General features: G+C 43.4%; 1 pseudogene; it reads right to left on the bottom strand.

The window, feature by feature from the left end:
- Positions 1–5,784: 5,784 nt before the first annotated feature.
- Positions 5,785–6,610, bottom strand: LOC101129242 (dynein light chain Tctex-type 3-like; annotated as a pseudogene).
- Positions 6,611–6,856: the final 246 nt, after the last annotated feature.

The following is a 6,856-nucleotide window of genomic DNA, read 5'->3' as shown; positions in this document are numbered from 1 at the left end:
AGTGGCATGATCTCAGCTCACTGCAGATTCTGCCTCCCAGTTTCAAGCAATTCTCTGCCTCAGCCTCCCGAGTAGCTGGGATTACAGGTGCCTGCCACCATGCCCGGCTAATTTTTTTGTATTTTTAGTAGAGACAGGGTTTCATCATCTTGGCCAGGCTGGTCTTGAACTCCTGACCTCGTGATCCACCCATCTTGGCCTCCCAAAGTGCTGGAATTACAGGCATGAGCCACCGTGCCCAGCCTGTTCTTACTTTATTTGTTTTGGCACCCACATCAAAAGTCAGTTGACCACATATATAAGGGTTTTTCTTTCAGTTCCATCTGTCTACATGTTTATCCTTATGTTCGTACCATACTGTTTTGAATACTGTAGCTTTGTAGTAAGTTCTCAAATTGGGAAGTATGTGTTCTCCAACATTGTTCTGTTTTTATCAACATTGTTCTGTTTTATCAAGAATGCCTAGTCAGGGTCTGCTGAAATTCTATATGTATTTTAGGATGAATTTTTATATTTTTGCAGAAAACAGCAGTGGGATTTTGACAAAAATACATTGAATCTTTAGATCAATTTGCAGAGTATTGTCATTTTAACAACATTACATCTTCCAATTCATGAACACAGTATGTCTTTACATTTATTTAGAACTTTAATTTCTTTCACTAATGTTGTGTAGTTTAGTGTATAGCCTTTCTCATTTTTTGTTTTACTCCTAAGCATTTTATTCTTTTTTGATGATATGTAACTGGAATTCCTTTTTGGATTGTTCATTGCTAGTGTTTAGAAATACTACTATTTGTGTGTTGATTTTGTATCCTAAAACATGGCTGAATTCATTATTTAGTGATAACAATTTTTGTGGATTCCTTAGGGTTTTCTATATATAAGGTCATATGATCTGTGAACAGAGATAACTTCTTTTCCAATCTGGGTATATTCAGGCACAGTGGTTCATGCCTGTAGTGCCAGCACTTTGGGAGGCTGAGGTGGGAGGATTGTTTGAGCCCAGGAGTTCGAGACCAGCCTGGACAACATGGCAAAACACTATCTCAATAAAAAATACAAACATTAGCCAGGCGTGGTGGCATGTGCTTGTAGTCTCAGCTACTAGGGAGGCTGAGGTGGGATAATCACCTGAGCCCAGGAGGCTGAGGCCACGGTGGGCTGTGATCATGTCACTGCACCCCAGCCTGGGTGACAGAGTGAGACCCTGTCTCATACACAAAAAGAGTTGGGTGTCTTTTATTTCTTTTTCTTGCCTAATTTCTCCAGCCACAACTTTCAGTACTATGTTGAATAGAGGTGGCAAAAGTGGGTATCGTTGTCTTTTTCCTGATCTTAGGGGGAAAGCTTTTAGTCTTACACCACTGAGTATGATGTGGATTTTTCACATACTGTCTTTATCATGCAGGGAATATTCCCTTCTATTCCTAGTTTATTGAGTGTTTTTATCATGAAAGGGTATCAAATTTAATCAATTTTTAAAAACAACCGAGATCATCTTTTTTTTTTTTTTTAGATGAAGTCTCACTCTGTCACTCAGGCTGGAGTGTGGTGGCACAATCCTGGCTCACTGCAACCTCCACCTCCCGAGTTCAAGTGATTCTCCTGCCTTAGCTCCCGAGTAGCTGGGATTACAGGCGCCTGCCACCACACCTGGCTAATTTTTGTATTTTTACTAGAGATGGGGTTTCACCATGTTGGCCAAGCTGGTCTTGAACTCTGGGCCTCAAGTGATCCACCAACCTCAGCCTCCCAGCGTGCTGGGATTACAGGCATGAAACACCGCACCTGGCTGAATCTAGTATTTTTCCTTCATTCTATTAATATGGCATGGTACAGTGAAAGATTTTTCTATGTTAAACTACCTTTGCTCTGGGGATAAATTTCACTTGCCCATGGTGTATAATCAATTTAATATACTGCTGAATTTGGTTCGGTAGTATGTTGTTGAGAATTTTTGCTTCTTCATAAGGAAGGTTAGCCTCCACTTTCCTTATAGGATCTTTGTACCCTACAAGATACAAAGCTTCGGTGTCAGGGTAATTCTGGCCTCATAGAATGAGTTTGGAAGTGTTCTTCCCTCTTCGATTTTCTGGATGAGTTTGAGAAACAGTGGTACATTAATCTCTAAATATTCAGTAGAGTTCACCAGTAAAGCTATCTGGTCCTGGGAATTTCTTTATTGGGAGGTTTTTGCTTATTGGTTCACTCTCCTTACTTGTTATAGGTTTAGTCTGATTTTCTAGTTCTTTTTGTCCCAGGTTTGTTAGTTTGTATGTTTATAGAAATTTGTCCTTGGCTGGGTCCAGTGGCTCATGCCTATAATTCCAGCACTTTGGGAGGCAAGACCAGCAGATCACTTGAGGTCAGGAGTTTGAGATCAGCCTGGCCAACATAGCTAAATCCCATCTCTACCAAAAATACAAAAAAATCTAGCCAGGCCTGGTGGCAAGTGCCTGTAGTCCCAGCTACTCGGGAGGCTGAGGTGGGAGGATTGCTTGAACCTGGGAGGCAGAGGTTGCAGTGACCCAAGATCATGCCACTGGCACTCCAGCCTGGGCAACAGGCGCTATATGGGGAGAAGCTTTCAGGACAGCAGCCTTTTGAAGCTTCTTAATTTCATTCTTGGTCATTCTGTTCCTCATTTTCTTTGCCTTCATGACTAAAATGATCAAAATCTATCATTTTGGCTTCCCCTTCTTTGGCTTCACTCTTCTTGGCCCATTGTGTGCCTGTCCATTTTGTATTGATGGTTGCCTTCTGCCAGGCTTCTTGGCCATGCCTCTGGGGTGGGCGCTGTGTGGGAACTTGAGGATAAAGTCAGTGAGCTGCATGCATTTAAATGGCATGGCCTGTCTCCTTACCTGAGTGCAAGCACCACCAACCAAAGCCCTGTTCTCATCAACAACATCTATAATCGCAACCACCTTTCCGGCATGAGGTCCAGAGATGTAAGCCACTTGGCCAACCTCCACAAAGTGCCTGAACACCATGTTGGTGGCGCCCATCGAGAAGCTAAATCTTCTGATAGAAGGGTAAGCAGCTGCCACCACTGCCAAGAGGGCCAAAACTAAAGCAGGTGCCTGTGCTGCTTCCTCAGGGTACACCAGACCAGCCAAAATTTACAGATCCAATTTTTTTGGAGGAGGAGATCAGCACTGCCTACCCTGGCACCAGTGAGATGTTCTAAGAGTGCAGGCAGCCAACCCTACAGCTGAGGTGGCACTGAGGAGGGAGGATGGTGGTGGGTCACATATGCCACTCACTCAAAAATCAGCAGTCTCTTCCTTCAGGAAGTGCCTCCCTGGTGGTTATAAGTGTTTGAACAGGGTCCAGAGCTCCAGAATAGTTGCTTCCAGTTGATCTTGCCAGATCAATGACTCAGTGCAGTGACCACCCCTAGATCTCTTTCATCCTATCTACTTTCATTTAACGTGCAATTCTGGTAAATTGCTTTTTAAAGTCCAATGTGAAAATCTTAGCCTTTTATTTAGAGTGTTTAAGAAAATTAACTTATAATGTAATTACTGATATTTTTTAGTTTTGAGTTTGATGGCTACTATTTAGTCATTTGTCTCCTCTGTACTGATTCTTTTGTCCTTCCATTCCTGTCTTCCATTGGGTTGATCAAGTTTTATGTTTCAGGGGAATTTTTTATTAAAAAAACTTTTTTTTCATTTTTAACTTGTTTTGTAGAGATGGAGTCTCGCTATGTTGCCCAGGCTGTTCTCAAACTCCTGGGCTCAAGTGATCCTCCCACCTTGGCCTCTCAAAGTGCTGGAATTACAGGCAAGAGCCAGTGTGCCCAGCCTTAATTTTTTTTGAGACAGAGTCTTGCTGGAGTGCAGTGGTATGATCTCAGCTCGGTGCAACCTCTGCCCCCCGGGTTCAAGTGATTCTCCTGCCTCAGCCTCCCAAGCAGCTGGGACTACAGGTGCCCGTCACCACACCCGGCTAGCTTTTGTATTTTCAGTAGAGACGGGGTTTCACCATGTTGGCCAGGCTGGTCTCAAACTCCTGACCTCAGGTGATCTGCCCGCCTTGGCTCCCAAAGTGCTGGGATTACAGGCATGAGCCACCGTGCCCACCGGCCCTAATTTTTAAGAAGTTTTAAGCAGTTCCATTGTACCTCTTCTTTTGCTTTTTGGCCATAATACTTTGCATTTTTCAGATGGCTGCGCTAGAGAAAGCGATATGCTGCCTTAGCTTATCAGTTTCTCCTGCCCTGTCCTCATAACAAATCACAGCAGATTTAAGAACCTTACAACTCCCATCCTTTGTGTGATTGTCATATATTTTACTCTACATGCTATACACCCCTCAATATACCAATGTTATTTCTGTTTTAAGCAATCAATGGTCTTGTAAATAACTCAAGTAAAGAAAAAATAGTGTATTTACCCACATATTTAGTATTTACAGTGCTCCCTTCCTCCCTGGAGGTTTGAATTTATATTTGGCATCATTTCCCATTTTTTCTTTTTTGAGACGAAGTCTTACTCTCGTCGCCCAGGCTGGAGTGCAGTGGCGCGATCTCGGCTCACTGCAAGCTCCGCTTCCCGGGTTCATGCCATTCTCCTGCCTCAGCCTCCAGCTGGGACTACAGGCGCCCGTCACCACGCCCACGCCCGGCTAATTTTTTTTTTTTTTTTTTTTTTTTGTATTTTTAGTAGAGACGGTATTTCACCGTGTTAGCCAGGATGGTCTCGATCTCCTGACCTTGTGATCCGCCCGCCTCGGCCTCCCAAAGTGCTGGGATTACAGGTGTGAGCCACCGTGCCCAGCAATTTTTGTACTTTTTTTTGGGTAGAGATGGAGTTTCACCATGTTGGCCAGGGTGGTCTCTAACTCCTGACCTCAGGGGACCTGACTGCCTCGGCCTCCAGAAGTGCTGGCATTACAGGCGTGAGCCACTGTGCCTGGCCCTTTTTTTTTCAGCACAGGAAGATAATATTTATTATATTTTAGTTAGAAACACAGAAGATAGCAAGTTCACGAGGTATGAATTTTTTTTTCTTAAACCAGGCTTCAACAACAATAACAAATAAGTCTGCATATATATTTTGGTCACTATTATAATCTTCAAGGGCACAAAAGCCAGCAGCATAAAGAAACATGAATAATGACTGAGAATTTCTGATGTGCCAAAAACAAAGATCACTGCATTAAACTCATGTATTTTGTTAATATTATTCTTTTATTTATTTATTTATTTTGAGACTGAGTCTTGCTCTGTTGCCAAGGCTGGAGTACAGCGGTGCGATCTCAGTTCATTGCAACCTCCACCTCCTGGGTTCAAGCAATTCTCCTGCCTCAGCCTCCTGAGTGGCTGGGACTACAGGCACGTACCACCACGCCTGAATAACTTTTTGTATTTTTTAGTAGAGATGGGGTTTCACTGTGTTAGCCAGGATGGTCTCAATCTCCTGACCTTGTGATACACCCACCTCAGCCTCCCAAAGTGCTGGGATTACAGGTGTGAGCCACCGCGCCCAGCCAATTGTATACTTTTAATCTATACTTTATTCCACTCAATTTGAAGCCCACATAATAAGTCTTTAAAATTATTTACAGATGGTTGTAACTAAAGCAATGACAAAATTTACTACTTGTATAGATAAGACTGATAATAAAGCCCTTAACTAAGAGTTGCATATTTTATAAGCACTTTTAACTTGCTAGGAGCAACTCTTAAAATTACATCTATCATTCTGTCAGAAAGCACTAAGTGCTTTTCATTTTGCTTACTTTTTTTTTTTTTTTTTTTGAGAGGGAGTCTTGCTCTGTGGCCCAGGCTGGAATGCAGTGGCACGATCTCAGCTCACTCCAAGCTCCACCTCCTGGGTTCACGCCATTCTCCTGCCTCAGCCTCCCAAGTAGCTGGGACTACAGGCGCCCGCCACCACGCCAAGTTAATTTTTTTGTATTTTTTAGTACAGACAGGGTTTCACCATGTTAGCCAGGATGGTCTCGATTTCCTGACCTTGTGATCCGCCCGTCTCGGCCTCCCAGAGTGCTGGGATTACAGCATTTTGCTTATATAATGCACGCTTGTCATCTAGCACACTAATAAATATTACTCATTTTTTGAAAAGATACACTAACAAATTCTTAAGTTAATGGCTTTAGCCCAACATTTTTAGTCAGTTAAAGAACACTAGCAATGGCAAAAACGTTGACAATACAGTTCATGGTCCAGTTCTCCCATCTTATGGTACAGGTTCCATCAGATGTGGTATCCCAAAAACAGGAGCTGGCTGTATGAAAGCCATATGCGCTCTTCTGGACCACTGCACAGGTCACAATATATGTATAAGCTTTTCCCAACTTAACCAGATGTGTTAAGGATTGTTCCACTATGCTTGGTTGATGTTGTGATTATAATCTTCACCAGCACACACTCTTTGACAATATTGTGGGCTTCCTTAGCATTGAAGCCAACCTCAGGTTCGGGAGAACAGGTCAGGTGGGGCAGATCCCAGGCCCATTGGAGAGGACCAGGGCTTGGAGGACACTGAACCCCAACTCTTGGGGCCACCCCCCTGGGAGCCTTTTTTTTTAAGCAATTTTGTAGTACTTCCCTCCTACAATGAATTCTGTCAGCATTCAGTTACCCCAAAATGTTTTTATTCCGACTTTTTTTTTTCTTTTTTTTGACACAGTCTCCCTCGGTCACCCAGGCTGCAGTGCAATGGCATGATCTCAGCTCATTGCAACCTCTGCCTCCCGGGTTCAAGTGATTGTCCTGCCTCAGCCTCCCGAGTAGCTGGGATTACAGGTTCCTGCCACCACACCTGGCTAATTTTTGTATTTTTAGTAGAGACAGGGTTTCACAATGTTGGCCAGGCTGGTC

Source organism: Gorilla gorilla, chromosome 11 (assembly GCF_029281585.2).
Source record: "Gorilla gorilla gorilla isolate KB3781 chromosome 11, NHGRI_mGorGor1-v2.1_pri, whole genome shotgun sequence".
NCBI lineage: Eukaryota > Metazoa > Chordata > Mammalia > Primates > Hominidae > Gorilla > Gorilla gorilla.
Note: the sequence above shows the minus strand (reverse complement) of the source record. Positions and strands in the feature narration are given on the sequence as shown.